At 34.0% G+C, this 15,962-nt stretch overlaps 1 protein-coding gene across 1 annotated transcript in view; it reads right to left on the bottom strand.

Annotated features, from left to right (window-relative positions):
* LOC139498670 (cAMP-dependent protein kinase inhibitor beta-like) overlaps nt 1-15,962 on the bottom strand; it is a 58,317-nt gene extending 42,355 nt beyond the window's left edge. Inside the window, exon 1 of the mRNA XM_071287175.1 lies at nt 15,838-15,962. The gene's annotated coding sequence lies outside the window, so the exon portion shown is untranslated. The remainder of the gene's footprint in view (nt 1-15,837) is intronic.

Here is a 15,962-nt window from a genome sequence, read left to right as displayed (position 1 = left end):
TTTTTTTAATTGAATTTTCTACTGTTATTGGGGACTTCGTCCCCATATAAAATGAGTAATTTTTCACAACCAAGCTTGTAGACCTAAAACTTTTTAAACACTTTTAAACAATTATCTCAACATAATTCAGCAGTGAGTTGACTTTTAAAAATGTTAACAAGGCAATATCTCATAATCATGATATTAGTGGTTTATTACTACAGTGGAATCTCAAAAAATTGAAGTATTGAATCCCTTTTAAAAAGGTTTTTTTAATACAGCAGATTTAAACCTTCCTGTTAGTTTAAACATATTTATTTATAGTGGATTGGGAAACAAGTTTTGCAACTTATATTAATCCCTTTCCACTTTGCGGGTGCGAGTGCTGCCTTTTATCGTCCCCTTCCGACGTACTGTTGCCTTTATTTCACAAATATATATTAGAATTTTAGCAATGTCAATTACATGTCACATCATTTGTTGTCAGGCTTTATTTAAACTAAGTGGTCAAAATCTATTATGCAACTAATAAACTGTAATTCATTGAATCCATATTGCTGAACTATATATAGCTAGTATATACAATATAGTACAGGGGCCAGCTGAACCCTGCCACTGGGTAAGGGAATTTCTGGTTGCATTGAAGACCCATTGGTCCCTTTGAGCTGTTGTTTTTTGGTTGAGTCTTTTTGACACATGCCCTGTTTCCATTCTTTGTACTATTACAAAATCGTACAGGAAATCCTTTTACACAATTGACAGGAAAATATCGAAATAATGTCAGTGTATTAGTTCAATAAACTCAGAATTTACATCAGAAATATAACAAAAAGTATTCACATTTCAAAGAATGATTTAACAAATTCTACATGAAAATTACAAAGCAAATGTTACAATGATTTCTGGAATTAATTCTATTAATACAAATTAATTTCCACTGATGTTTCTTTTTTCTTAACAAAAGAGTCTACTATTAATTAAGATAAAAAACATATTTCCGAATTCCTTAGTTAAAAGAGTAGTTCAAGAGCAAAAACCTGGCATTAATTACTTCAATATTCACATAACACTATAAACTGAATCTTGTGCACTTCACTCTTGAACAATAATGAAAAATTGAATATACTTTATCAATACATTAGTTTGAACAAGTCTTTGGTGCAGCTGCAATGTCATTTAATTGGGAAGATTTTGGCAATGTTCCATTTTGCAGACTTAATTCCAAGAAAATATTGTTGACAGATAAATTTTCTTACTTAAAAAATGTATAACTAGAGGCTCTCAAGAGCCTGTGTCGCTCACCTTGGTCTATGTGCATATTAAACAATCATGGACACAGATAAATTCATGAAAAAATTGTGATTTGGTGATCATGATGTGTTTGTAGATCTTACTTTACTGGACATTCTTCTTGCTACAATTATCTCTATTTATAATGAAGTTGGCCCAGTAATTACAGTGGAAAATATATTCTAAAAATTTACAAAAATTTACAAAAAATGTTAAAAAACAACTCTAAAGGGCAATAACTCCTTAAGGGGTAAACTGACAATTTTGGTCACGTTGACTTATTTGTAGATCTTATTTTGCTGAACATTATTGCTGTTTACAGTTTATCTCTATCTATTAGAATATTCAAGATAATAACAAAAAACTGCAAAATTTCCTTAAAATTACTAATTCTGGGGCAGCAACCCAACAATAGTTGTCTGTTTTGTCTGAAAATTTCAAGGCAGATAGATCTTGACCTGATAAACAATTTATCCCCCAGTCAGATTTGCTCTAAATGCTTCGGTTTTTTGAGTTATAAACCAAAAACTGCATTTTACCCTTATGTTCTATTTATAGCCATGGTGGCCATCTTGGTTGGATGGCCGGGTCACCAGACACATTTTTTCAAATTAAATACCCCAAAGATGATTGTGGCCAAGTTTGGATTAATTTTGCCCAATAGTTTTAGAGGAGAAGATTTTTGTAAAAGATTACTAAAATTTACGAAAAATGGTTAAAAATTGACTATAAAGGGCAATAACTCCTAAAGGGGTAAACTGACTATTTGGTCATGTTGACTTATTTGTAAATCTAACTTTGCTGAACATTATTGCTGTTTACAGTTTATCTCTATCTATAATAATATTCAAGATTATAACCAAAAACAGCAAAAATTCCCTAAAATTACCAATTCAGGGGCAGCAACCCATTTACAACGGGTTTTCTGATTCATCTGAAAATTGGAGGGCAGATAGATCTTGACCTGATAAACATTTAACCCCCCATGTCAGATTTGCTCTAAATGCTTTGGTTTTTTGAGTTATAAGCCAAAAACTGCATTTTACCCCTATGTTCTATTTTTAGCCATGGTGGCCATCTTGGTTGGTTGGCCGGGTCACGCCACAAATTTTTTAAACTACATGTAGATACCCCAATGATGATTGTGGCCAAGTTTGGTTTAATTTGGCCCAGTAGTTTCAGAGGAGAAGATTTTTGTAAAAGTTAACGACGACGGACGACGACGGACGCCAAGTGATGGGGAAAAGCTCACTTGGCCCTTCGGACCAGGTGAGCTAAAAAGAGGGGGTGCCATGCCCCATGTGCGTGTAAACACAACATGTATAAAATTAAAGAACAACAAGAACATGTCAATAGTACAATGAACAAAAGTACTAAGTTTCAAGTTGATTGGTGTTCAACTTCATCAAAAACTACCTTGACTTTAACCTAAAGCAGGATAAAAGGACGACAAAAGAACAAATGCACAAACCGAAAACATAATACCCCTAGGTGCCTGCCCACGCATAAAAATCAAATGTTTCAAAAATATTACAGTACAATACTTAAAAAAAGATAAGGAGATACAGGATTATACTTAAGGTATGATTGTTTCAAGTACTGTAAATTCAGAAATTATTGTGAGTTTATTATTATTGCGAAAAATGCGAGAGAGTTGTAAACACAATGATTTAAACTCACATTTTGAAATATCTTATATAAATTAAACAGGATTTTTCTCAATATCGTAAAAATTAAAATTGCATTTAAGTCTAAAATGACAAAATTGCAATAATAAATGCACACAATTATTCCTGAATTTACAGAAATTAGAATTTAGGTTTTTATATCCATGAAAGTATTTAAATGGTTCCCACTTGACTTAAATAACCGCAAACTGAAAATAGCTAAATGTTTACAAACGCATTCCTCAAATACATGAGACTGTTTATAATTATTTCATGTCTTTTGTTAAGCAGAACTATTTAAAAGAACAAATATTTACCAAGACAATATCTGGAAGAAAATTGTTCTTTCACTTTTTTAAAATAAGCTTAGGTTAAGAAATAATACTTCATTATTCTGAGAGCTCTAGATTATAATATAAATATTTATAAAATTTAAAATGCTTTATACATTTTTTTTATAGATTTCTTTGGAATATTTGTGATAAACTTGATAATTGACATGTTATTGTTAGATAAAAAAGAAATGTTCATAAAATAAATAAATGAAATATGTGTCCATGGGGCATGGACACAGATGATGCCCCAGCTAGCATATAATGTAAAAAAAAAAGGGCATAACTCTAGAATGTCAAAAGTGACACCACCAAAATTTGAATTCTAAAATCTGATTTTCATGGTAATAAGCATCGAGTATATAAGTTTCAATACATATTCATGTTGAGGTAGACTAAGGTTAGAGAACAGAAACCAATTTCTGGATGTAAGTACAGACAGACAAGGGTAAACCTTATAATTAATGCCCCCTCCGCTATGATATTTAAACAAAAAGAGATAATACAAATTGATTTTTATCACATATTTGTTATGAATACGTCAGGTTTTGCATATATGTAATAACCTCAAAATTGCCTGGGGCAAAACAGAGTATATTGATATTGTGCCCTGATTCCAAATGACATACATCATATTCCCCTCTGTTGGTTGGTTGAAACTATCACACGTGTCGTGGAACAAAACTTTATAAAAATAAATAGATTATAACATGCATGTCTTTTCCAAATTTGAAAATGTGATAAAACTTTTGTGAACATTTTTTTTAGATTTTACCTGTTTTCATGGTTTTGTTCCATTAACCCTTTCACCGATTGCTTCCCAGACAGAAGCTACTCTGAGACGATGGCTTTTCCTGGCTACTATTACTCAAGTGGGAGATCTTCATAATAAATGTCAATAAAAACTTGTTTGTAGTTATTTGTGTATTTATTTAATTCACTAACACCATGTTCACAGTTTTGTCCATGTTTTGATAATTTTTTCTTCTTAAAATATTCAAATTTTCAAATTTTCGGCATTTTCTAGGTGAAATTCTCAAAATTCTGCACTTTGACCCCGACTCGTAATTTTTTAAGTGTTATAATTGAACTTTTTTTCTCTTTCCTGCAAAACTTAAATATGTGATAAATAGGTTATAACATGTCTTTTCCATATTGGCCCTGGTATCATCCCTCGACCCATAAAAAATTGGCCCTGGGCTAAAGCCTTAGTGAGGCGATATGGAAGTCCCGGGATAATACCAGGGCCAATATGGAAAAGGGCATGTTATAATCTATACATATTACTTAGAACATAGATATATATATAATAGAGACTTTATGAACAATAATTAATAATTTAATTTTGGATGTAACACGTCTTCTGATTGGATGACGTTATTTTGATATCAGTCCATAGACATAATTTAGTCATGTGACCGTGACGTCATCAACGTTTTTTCATGGTTTTCTACGGTTTAAAATGGAATTAAGAATTAAATCATAAGAAATGACTGTAATATAACCCTACGCATGTTGTTCAGTGTGCACCAAATTTTTTTTGTTATTTCTTCATAGACAGAAAAATATTAGTCATTCCTTAAATAAATGGGGAATGTGTTCATGGGACACAAATGATACCCCCAATTTTTTTATCATATGTTATAGAGGGACTAAACATCAATAAAGAACGGTAAAAGTGACACAACCCAAATTTGAACTTGATCAGAGTTTTGTCGTAATTTATAATTAGTATTTCGTATAAGTTTCATAACATTTGGTAGAGACAAGGATTAGTATAGTAAACAAATCCTTGGTAGAGACAAACTTAAGTGAGAGAACAGAATAAAAAAATTCAGCAATTTTTCCTTTTGTGAACAGGAACATACAATAAGTTGAGTAACTCTAGAATGGTAAAAATGTGCCACCAAAATTCAAACTAATGATCTGTGTTTTGTGGTAATATTAAAGCATCTTTATAAGTCTCATAACATTGATGCTATGAGATGGAAAGAAAAATTCAGTAATTTGTAAAGGGGAATTACTTTAAAACAGTACAAGCAAAACCACATTGACCTTTTTTTTTTGTGGTAACATGCATTGTGTAAAAGTTTTTTAACATTTGCTTGTGGCAAACTTAAGTTAGAGAACGGAAACCAATTCAGAGGCGGATTTAGAGGGGGGCCCCTTTTCTTGGAAAAATTTGGTTAATCACTAAAGAATGACTAGAGCGGACCCCTCTGAGGCACTTGTGAAATTTCTGGATCTGCCACTGCAGATTCAGGACCTACAGACGAACAAGGGTAAAACTTACTGCCCCTTTTGCTACAACAGGAGCATAAATTAATTATAAGCAAAATTAGTGAAATGGAAATGGAGATCAGGAAATATATGCAACGTAGAGACAGAGGAATTAAGTCTAGTTAAAACAGAGCCATAATATATAAAAAAGAAAATGTGGTATGATTGTCAATGAGACAACTGTCCACAAGAGACCAAAATGACACAGACATTAACAACTAGATATCATTGAGATGGGAGCCATCTCTGTTGACCCCGCTGTGAATAATGTGCATTAAAAAATTGTAACTTTACCATAGGACATGGGTTTGTCAACTGAAATCAAAGTTTTTGACCTTGACCTTTGACCTAGGAAGTTGTAAATAAATTATGACATACCCTCTGATATTGGTTTATATACATTTCAGGTATAAACTTTAAAATGATAACGGTTCTCAAGATATAGAGCGGACACAATCTTTACCATAGGACATGGGGTTGTCAACTGAAACCAAAGTTTTTGACCTTGAACTTTGCCCTAGGCAGTCGTTCATAAATTATGACACACCCTCTGGTGTTGGTTCATATACATGTCAAGTATAAACTTTGAAATCATAACGGTTCTTAAGATATAGAGCGGACACGATCTTCACCACAGGACACAGGGTTGTCAACTGAAATCAAAGTTTTTTTACCTTGACCTTTGACCTAGGAAGTTGTACATACATCATGACACGCCCTCTGGTGGTGGTTAATAAACATGTAAAGTATAAAGTATGAAATCATAATGGTTCTCTAGATATGGAGCGGACACAAAGTGTTACGGACAAACGGACGGACAGACTGATCACCATAGAGCAACCTGCCTTTGGCGGGGCCCTAACTATAGGTCACCGTACGGTCTTCAACAATGAGAAAAGCCCATACCGCATAGTCAGCTATAAAAGGCCCTGATAAGACAATGTAAAACAATTCAAACGAGAAAACTTCATCATGTTCATGCACCAAAAATTACTGTTAATGTCGTTGGGCAAGAATTTTTACCGTTATACCTTTATCTTCAGGTTCTTAAAATAATCCAATGGCTTTTACTGACCCCTCATCTTAGATTGTCACAAATGCAATTTCTCATCGCATAATAATATAATTATATGGGGACCAATAACAGTAGAAAAATCAACAAGAGTGCACACACTGAAATGTCTCGCCTTCTTTACTAATCATTCATATTATGTTGATAGACCTAAATATAAAGCTTTATTACAACTGTCACATAAACTCAACATTAACCAAGAAACGAAACATTGATCAATGAACCATGAAAATGAGGTCAAGGTCAGATGAACAATGCCAAGCAGACATTTACAGCTAACAATTCTTCAATACAACAAATATAGTTGACTTATTGCTTAAAAATTAAGAAAAACAGACCAAAACACAAACACTTAACACTTAGCAATGGACCATGAAAATGAGGTCATGGTCAAATAAAACCTGCGTAACAGACTTATAGATCATAAAATATTTCCATACACCAAATATTGTTGACCAAATGCATAAAGCATTAGAAAAATAGACCAAAACTCAAAAACTCAACTTTGACCACTGAACCATGAAAATGAGGTCAAGGTCAGATGACACCTGCCAGTTGTACATGTACACCTTACAATCATTCCATACACCAAATATAGTAGACCTATTGCTTATAGTTTAAGAAAAACAGACCAAATCACAACCAGATGCTCCGCAGGGCGTAGCTTTATACGACCGCAGAGGTTTAACCCTGAACGGTTGGGGCAAGTATGGACACAACATTCAAGCTGGATTCAGCTCTAAATTTGGATTGTGATTAAATAGTTGACACAGCATAGGTTTCTGACACAGAATGAATGTGTTCTAATGAACTTAAAATTTTTGTTTTCTCTTAGAGCAATTCACTATGCTGTTGAATATTAATCCTCTCAAAAAAATGTTTGAAGAAATTTTCTTTTTTATTTATGAAATTTCAAATGAGAAAAAATGAACCCAATTTTTTTAATCACATCCCCCTTTCCCTTATTCCAAAACTAATCTCAATTAAAATTTCTAATGGAGTTTGCAACAATAACTACTCATTTAAATACATCATAAAATATTAAGATGTAAAAAAACTGCTTGTTATCACTGAATGGTAAAGATTATTTTAATTTATCAGTTGGTAGTAAAAAGTGAATATACATTGTATATTGTATATAACAAAGATTTAAGTTGATTCTGGACAAAGAAAGATAACTCCAATTAAAAAAAAATCTTGCTATTGCACAATATTTTGCAAATTAGATATGTCTTGCTTACTATTCTGGACAAAGAAAGATAACTCTAATTAAAATTTTTTTTGCTATTTCACAATATTGTGCAATTAGATATTTCTTGCCATTGCGCAATACTGTGCAATTGAAAAGACTTGCTATTGCACAATACTTAATATAATAATTTTAGATCCTGATTTGGACCAACTTGAAAACTGGGCCCATAATAAAAAATCTAAGTACATTTTTGGATTCAGCATATCAAAGAACCCCAAGATTTCAATTTTTGTTAAAATCAGACTAAGTTTAATTTTGGACCCTTTGGACTTTAGTGTAGACCAATTTGAAAACAGGACCAAAAATGAAGAATCTACATACACAGTTAGATTTGGTATATCAAAGAACCCCATTTATTCAATTTTTGATGAAATCAAACAAAGTTTAATTTTGGACCCCGATTTGGACCAACTTGAAAACTGGGCCAATAATCAAGAATCTAAGTACATTTTTAGATTCAGCATATCAAAGAACCTAACTGATTCATTTTTTGTCAAAAATTTTTAATCAAACTAAGTTTAATTTTGGACCCTTTGGACCTTAATGTAGACCAATTTGAAAACGGGACCAAAAGTTAAGAATCTACATACACAGTCATGACAGTTAGATTCGGCATATCAAAGAACCCCAATTATTCAATTTTGATGAAATCAAACAAAGTTTAATTTTGGACCCTTTGGCCCCCTTATTCTGTTGGGACCAAAACTCCCAAAATCAATACCAACCTTCCTTTTATGGTCATAAACCTTGTGTTTAAATTTCATAGATTTCTATTTACTTATACTAACGTTATGGTGCGAAAACCAAGAAAAATGCTTATTTGGGTCCCTTTTTGGCCCCTAATTCCTAAACTGTTGGGACCTAAACTCCCAAAATCAATACCAACCTTCCTTTTGTAGTCATTAACATTGTATTTAAATTTCATTGATTTCTATTTACTTAAACTAAAGTTATTGTGCGAAAACCAAGAATAATGCTTATTTGGGCCCTTTTTTGGCCCCTAATTCCTAAACTGTTGATACCAAAACTCCCAAAATCAATCCCAACCGTTCTTTTGTGGTCATAAACCTTGTGTCAAAATTTCATAGATTTCTATTAACTTAAACTAAAGTTATAGTGCGAAAACCAAGAAAATGCTTATTTGGGCCCTTTTTGGCCCCTAATTCCTAAAATGTTGGGACCAAAACTCCCAAAATCAATACCAACCTTCCTTTTTGTGGTCATAAACCTTGTGTTAAAATTTCATAGATTTCCATCCACTTTTACTAAAGTTAGAGTGCGAAAACTAAAAGTATTCGGACGACGACGACGACGCAGACGACGACGCCAACGTGATAGCAATATACGACGAAATTTTTTTCAAATTTTGCGGTCGTATAAAAACTTAACTATAACCACTGAACCATGAAAATGAGGTCAAGGTCAGATGACACCTGCCAGTTGGACATGTACACCTTACAGTCCTTCCATACACGGAATATACAAGACCTATTGCTTATAGTATCTGAGATATGGACCTGACCACCAAAACTTAACCTTGTTCACTGATCCATGAAATGAGGTCGAGGTCAAGTGAAAACTGTCTGACGGGCATGAGGACCTTGCAAGGTACGCACATACCAAATATAGTTATCAAACTACTTATTTAACATTACAAAAAATCTTAACTTTTTTTTCAAGTAGTCGGACATGTGACTGACGGAAAGTTCGTAACATGAGGCATCTATATACAAAGTATGAAGCGTCCAGGTCTTCTACCTTCTAAAATATAAAGCTTTTAAGAAGTTAGCTAACGCCGCCGCCGTAGCCGCCGCCGCCGTAGCTGTCGCCGGATCACTATCCCTATGTCGAGCTTTCTGCAACAAAAGTTGCAGGCTCGACAATAAAACTAGAGGCTCTAAAGAGCCTGTGTCGCTCACCTTGGTCTATGTGAATATTAAAGGAAGCAGATTGATTCATGACAAAATTGTGTTTTGGTGATGGTGATGTGTTTGTACATCTTACTTTACTGAACATTCTTGCTGCTTAAAATTATCTCTATCTATAATGAACTTGGCCCATTAGTTTCAGTGGAAAATGTTAGTAAAAATTTACAAATTTTATGAAAATTGTTAAAAATTGACTATAAAGAACAATAACTCCTAAGGGGGTCAATTGATCATTTTGGTCATGTTGACTTATTTGTAAATCTTACTTTGCTGAACATTATTGTTGTTTACAGTTTATCTCTATCAATAGTAATATTCAAGATAATGACCAAAAACAGCAAAATTTCCTTAAAACTAACAATTCAGGGTCAGCAACCAAACAACGGGTTGTCCGATTAATCTAAAAATTTCAGAGCAGATAAATGTTGACCTGATAAACAATTTTACCCCATGTCAGATTTGCTCTAAATGCTTTGGGTTTTGAGTTTTAAGCCAAAAACTGCATTTTACCCCATGTTCTATTTTTAGCCATGGCGGCCATCTTGGTTGGATGGCCCGGTCACCATACACATTTTTCAAACTACTAACCCAAAAGATGATTGTGGCCAAGTTTGGATTAATTTGGCCAAGTAGTTTCAGAGGGGAAGATTCTTGTAAAAGATTACTAAGATTTACGAAAAATAGTTAAAAATTGACTATTAAGGGCAATAACTCCTAAAGGGGTCAACTGACCATTTCAGTCATGTAGACTTATTTGTAAATCTTACTTTGCTGAACATTATTGCTGTTTATAGTTTATCTCTATTTATAATAATATTCAAGATAATAACCAAAAAGAGCAAAATTTCCTTAAAATTACTAATTCAGGGCCAGCAACCCAACAACGGGTTGTCCGATTCATCTGAAAATTTCAGGGCAGATAGATCTTGAACTGATAAACAATTTTACCCCATGTCAGATTTGCTCTAAATGCTTTGGGTTTTGAGTTATAAGCCAAAATCTGCATTTTACCCCATGTTCTATTTTTAGCCATGGCGGCCATCTTGGTTTGATGGTTGGGTCACCGGACACATTTTTCAAACTACTAACCCAAAAGATGATTGTGGCCAAGTTTGGATTAATTTGGCCCAGTAGTTTCAGAGGAGAAGATTTTTGTAAAATATTACTAAGATTTACGAAAAATGGTTAAAAATTGACTATAAAGGGCAATAACTCCTGAAGGGGTCAACTGACCATTTCAGTCATGTTGACTTATTTGTAAATCTTACTTTGCTGAACATTATTGCTGTTTACTGTTTATCTCTATCTATAATAATATTCAAGATAATAACCAAAAACAGCAAAATTTCCTTAAAATTACTAATTCAGGGGCAGCAACCCAACAACGGGTTATTCGATTCATCTGAAAATTTCAGGACAGATAGATCTTCACCTGTTTAACAATTTTACCCTGTCAGATTTGCTCTAAATGCTTTGGTTTTTGAGTTATAAGCCAAAAACTGCATTTTACCCCTATGTTCTATTTTTAGCCATAGCGGCCATCTTGGATGGTTGGCCGGGTCACCGGACACATTTTTTAAACTAGATACCCCAACGATGATTGTGGTCAAGTTTGGTTTAATTTGGCCCAGTAGTTTCAGAGGAGAAGATTTTTGTAAAAGTTAACGCCGACGCCGGACGCCAAGTGATGAGAAAAGCTCACTTGGCCTTTTAGGCCAGGTGAGCTAAAAATGAAAAAAAATAAAATTAATCTACTAACGAACTCAAAATCGTAAACTTTTTATTTTCGAAACTTTTTTTTATTTTCCTGCATTTGTGTAGAAATCTCTTTCTTTTTTTTGTTGGTGTAGTTTGTCATGAGACTTTGAGTAAAATATATATTGATCAGTCAAGTATATAGGAATGAGCACAATAACAATTTCATTTTATTTATTCTTTAAAAAGACAAAAAAAACCTGTTACCTGATGATAAAATTGAGAATGGAAATGGGGAATGTGTCATTTCTTTGTTAACATTGAAAACAATGTAACGACTAAATTGATGTCACATCTTAAAACCCTAACAACAGGACCTACAATAGAAACGTTACAGTTTCTTTTTGAACATTAAAATATGTTCGAATTAAAAAAAAAATGACAGACTTCATCCCCTTTCACAGGTAACACCTGCCTTCATTGATAACTCGACGCTAATTACCTATTTCCCTTTTGACACAAAAACAATAACAGAAAATGGTAACTTCCATTTTTCTCTGAATTTTCCGATATCAATTTCGAGTTTCTCCGACCTTTTCTCTGTCACTGGATCAATTTTGTAAAACAAAAATGTCTACTGAAATTTGTTCGAGTTTGACATTTTCAAAAAGCGGAAGATTGCAAATTTTAATGGGAGGGATGCAAGAGGGTCTAAAAAGCAGGAGATTTTGAATCCCATCAGAACAATCACATGTATGGAATGTGTAGGGTGTGAAAGTGAAAGGGGGCAAACGTAAATTGGTGCGAATGTGTTTTAGGCGCACTGACCTGAATTTAACAATTAACATGAACATATTATAAATTTATACAGGTTCCAATTCTCACCATATAACAAAATTAGTCAAAGTATTTGCTGTCACTGTTAAATCTGACAGGTTATTCCACTGATCCACTACTCTAATTGAAAAAAAAGTATATAAGTATATGTGTCTTTTAAGGTTCATGTGGACCCTATGGCTAAAATGACTGTATTTTCACATCAAAATTTACTCGGAGTACAGACAAACCTGTGCATCTGGAAAAGTTTTAAGGCATAGCTCTAGATAAATAGAATTCATAACTTAACCGGTTTTTGCCGTGCACTTTTTTTCATCCCTGCAGAAAATGATAAAATTAACAAACAGTTGAGTTTCCTTTGATATGGTCCACCCAGGTACATGTACACAGTTCTTCTTCTTCTTTAAGTTTTCCAGTTTTCCATCTGAATAAAGATGATTAATAACTGGTGGATGTGTGGCCTATTTATTAAAAAACTAGTTAATATTTTAGTTATATACAAAACAGTGCAGAGAACAGATGTAGTGATTAAAACTATGTACAGGAGATGAAGATTTTTAAATGATAGTGGAGAGAACAGCATATGTAAGCTGATCTCTGAAAGAGTCGACTGTCTGTGTATTTACCACTGCGGTTGGTAAAAGATTCCATTGAGTTATTGTATATGGGAAAAATGAAAATCTGTACGAGTCTTTTGATGTATAAATGTGTCTAAAGGTGTGAAAATGATGTTTTCTGGTTCTTGAGTTGAGAATTGTACTAGATGGTATAGCAACAAAATGATGTGTGATCTTGTACATCATAACCAGACGTGCACGCAGTCTGCGTTGTGTTAAAATAGGCCAGTTTAGTGTGTTCAGCATGTTTGATACACTGCTAGTATTATGATACCTGTTGCAGGCATACCGAGCAGCTCTCTATCTTCGAGATAGATTCTGAAGTGTGGGGGTCCCAAACTGAGCAGGAGTATTCGAGTTTGGGACGGACAAGTGCTTGGTATGCCTGGCTCTTGATGTTTTGATTTGATGTTTTCAGGTTTCTTCGAAGGAAGCCGAGAGTTTTGTTGGCTTTCGAGATATTGTCATCTAATGTATGTGTTTGTCCCATTTAAGGTTTGATTGTAATGTGATGCCTAAGTATTTAGCAGATGTAACAGTTTCTAAAGTATGATTCTGAAGAGTGTAATTATGTTGTAGAGGTTGGCGTTTAGTTGTGACAGAGAGAACATTACACTTGTCTGGGTGGAAGGCCATCAGCCACTAGTCCTCTTCCCATTTTGCAGCTGCGTCAAGGTCAGCTTGCAATTTAGGCAGTCACTCTGGCATTTAACTGGCATGTTTATGATTCTGTCATCAGCAAATAATCTAAGTTTGCTATGTGTAAGGTAGTCTGGAAGGTCGTTGATATACGCTAAGAATAAGACTGGACCTAAGACAGTACCTTGTGGAACCCCAGAGGTGACTGGGACTGTGCTTGATGATTTTCCATCCAGAACAACTGTCTAAGTTCGATCGGAGAGAAATGCAGAGATCCAGTTTAAAGTGTTTCCATTAATACCAAAATATTGTAATTTGTATAGTAAGTGACGATGCGGTACTTTATAAAAGGCCTTCGCAAAGTCCATTATTACAAGGTCTGTTTGAGTATTTGAGTGTTTGTGGATTGAAGTTCTTGGATGAAGGAGAGAAGTTGTGTCTCGCAAGATCGAGAGCGCCGAAAGCCATGTTGAAGGTCGTACAAGATGTTATTTGATTCGAGAAGTTTCATAATATGTGATGTTACTATGTGTTCCATTAACTTGCAGCAAATACAAGTTAATGAGATAGGTCTATAATTGACCGGTTTATGCTTATCCCCCTTTTTATATGCTGGTGCGACTCTAGCGTGTTTCCAGTCGTTAGGTGTAGTACCAGTGTTGTAGGATTTGTTAAAAATTAAGCATAGAATTGGTGCTATTTCTGTCTGCATTTCTTTCAGTAAGCGTCCACTGATGTTATCTGGACCGGTGGCTTTATGTGGGTTGATCTTATTTAAGAGCTTTTTGATCCCGTTTGATGTTGTGAGTAATTCACTGATTTTAGGGTGTGAACTGACGCCTTTGTTTGGTATTGGGTCATTTGTTACTGGGGTAAATACAGATTGAAACTGTTCGTTTAGAAGATTTGCTTTCTCTGTAGTGTCTGTAATGATGATGCCATCTTTCTTTAGTGCAGAGATACCAGATTTGTCAGTTCTTATTGACTTGATGTATTGAAAAAGTTTTTTAGGTTTGCTCTGATTTTGTATTTGAATGTCTGGTTCATTGATGGGAAGATCACATATGAGTTTTTCAATATATTCCCAGTAGGCCTTCCTTTGTTCTTTTTGTACCTGAGCTTTCATCTTTTTATATTTCTCAGTGTATTCGCTGTTTTTTCGCCTTTTCAAAAGTTTGTTTTTCTTGTTAATTTGACGTCTTAATTTATCAGATATCCACGGTAATCGGTGTTTGTTTCGTAGGATCTTTGATGGAATATGTTTTTCGACAGAGCTGATGAGTTTGGTTTTAAATAGTTCCCATAGCTCATTGGTGTTAAGAGAATCATAGTTGTCAATGATTGTTTTGTAGATGATACCTATGTCAAGTTTAATTTCGTCCCAGTTGGCTTTGTTATACTTGTATACTTTTTGAGGGGTTTCTCTTATTTTCTTAAGCCAGATGTCTACTTCGACATAAACAATATCATGGTCGCTTGAACCTAGCTATTGGTGGTAGTGTGGTTACTTTGTTGATGTATGTTGGGTTGTTAATCATTATGAGATCTAGTATACGGTCATTTCTTGTTGGTGTATTGACAACTTGGTGTAGGTTTGTGTCATTCATTATATCTATTAAAGAGATTTTGGTGAAGTTGTATGTCAGGTTTGCCTGGTATTGTGCTTGATGTTGACCAATCAATATGTCCCAAGTTAAAGTCACCCCCCACAATGATGGTTGCATTTGATTGACTATTGATACGTTAAATCACCAATTATTGTCAGGTTACTGGTATCTATTGTCCATCTATTGTCCATGTCAATCAATACCGCTCACTTCAATTATTACCTGTGGGGAAGTTCTCAAACCTGTTTCCCCAACTTAGTTAGTTTTGGCACCTTCTGGGCATGGAGGAATGAAAAAAGTGCACTGCAAATTCCTTGTAAGTTTTTTTTTTATCTCTCTTATTTTAGCCATGGCATAGGGTCCACATGACACTTAACACTGTTTCTTAAAAGTTTTAAGTTTATTTGTCTGACATGAAGTACATGTACCCCTAGTCAAAGAAAAAATTATAATAGCCTTTCAAGAGGTCATAATTATTTGGACTAATGTACCCCCATAACATGCATAATTAATTAATTTACGACCCTCCTAAATCAGCTTTTCTTGTCACAAATGCTTGTCACAATGCTTGTAAAATGTTGCAGTGGACATATATTTTATTCGGCAGCTTTTTTCGAAATACGTTTGGATCTTTAAATTTACCTGTCGTAAGAAACAACTATGTCTATGCTATCGAATATTTCTTCCGTCTAGAGCTTCATGTACAAACGTTTGTGAAATGTTGCTATAACAAAAACATAAACATCACGCAGATTATTGACGGTCGG

The sequence above is a fragment of the Mytilus edulis genome, chromosome 12, assembly GCF_963676685.1.
Source record: "Mytilus edulis chromosome 12, xbMytEdul2.2, whole genome shotgun sequence".
NCBI classification, from domain to species: domain Eukaryota; kingdom Metazoa; phylum Mollusca; class Bivalvia; order Mytilida; family Mytilidae; genus Mytilus; species Mytilus edulis.
The sequence above is the reverse complement of the archived record's forward strand: the minus strand, read 5'-3'. Positions and strand labels throughout refer to the sequence as shown.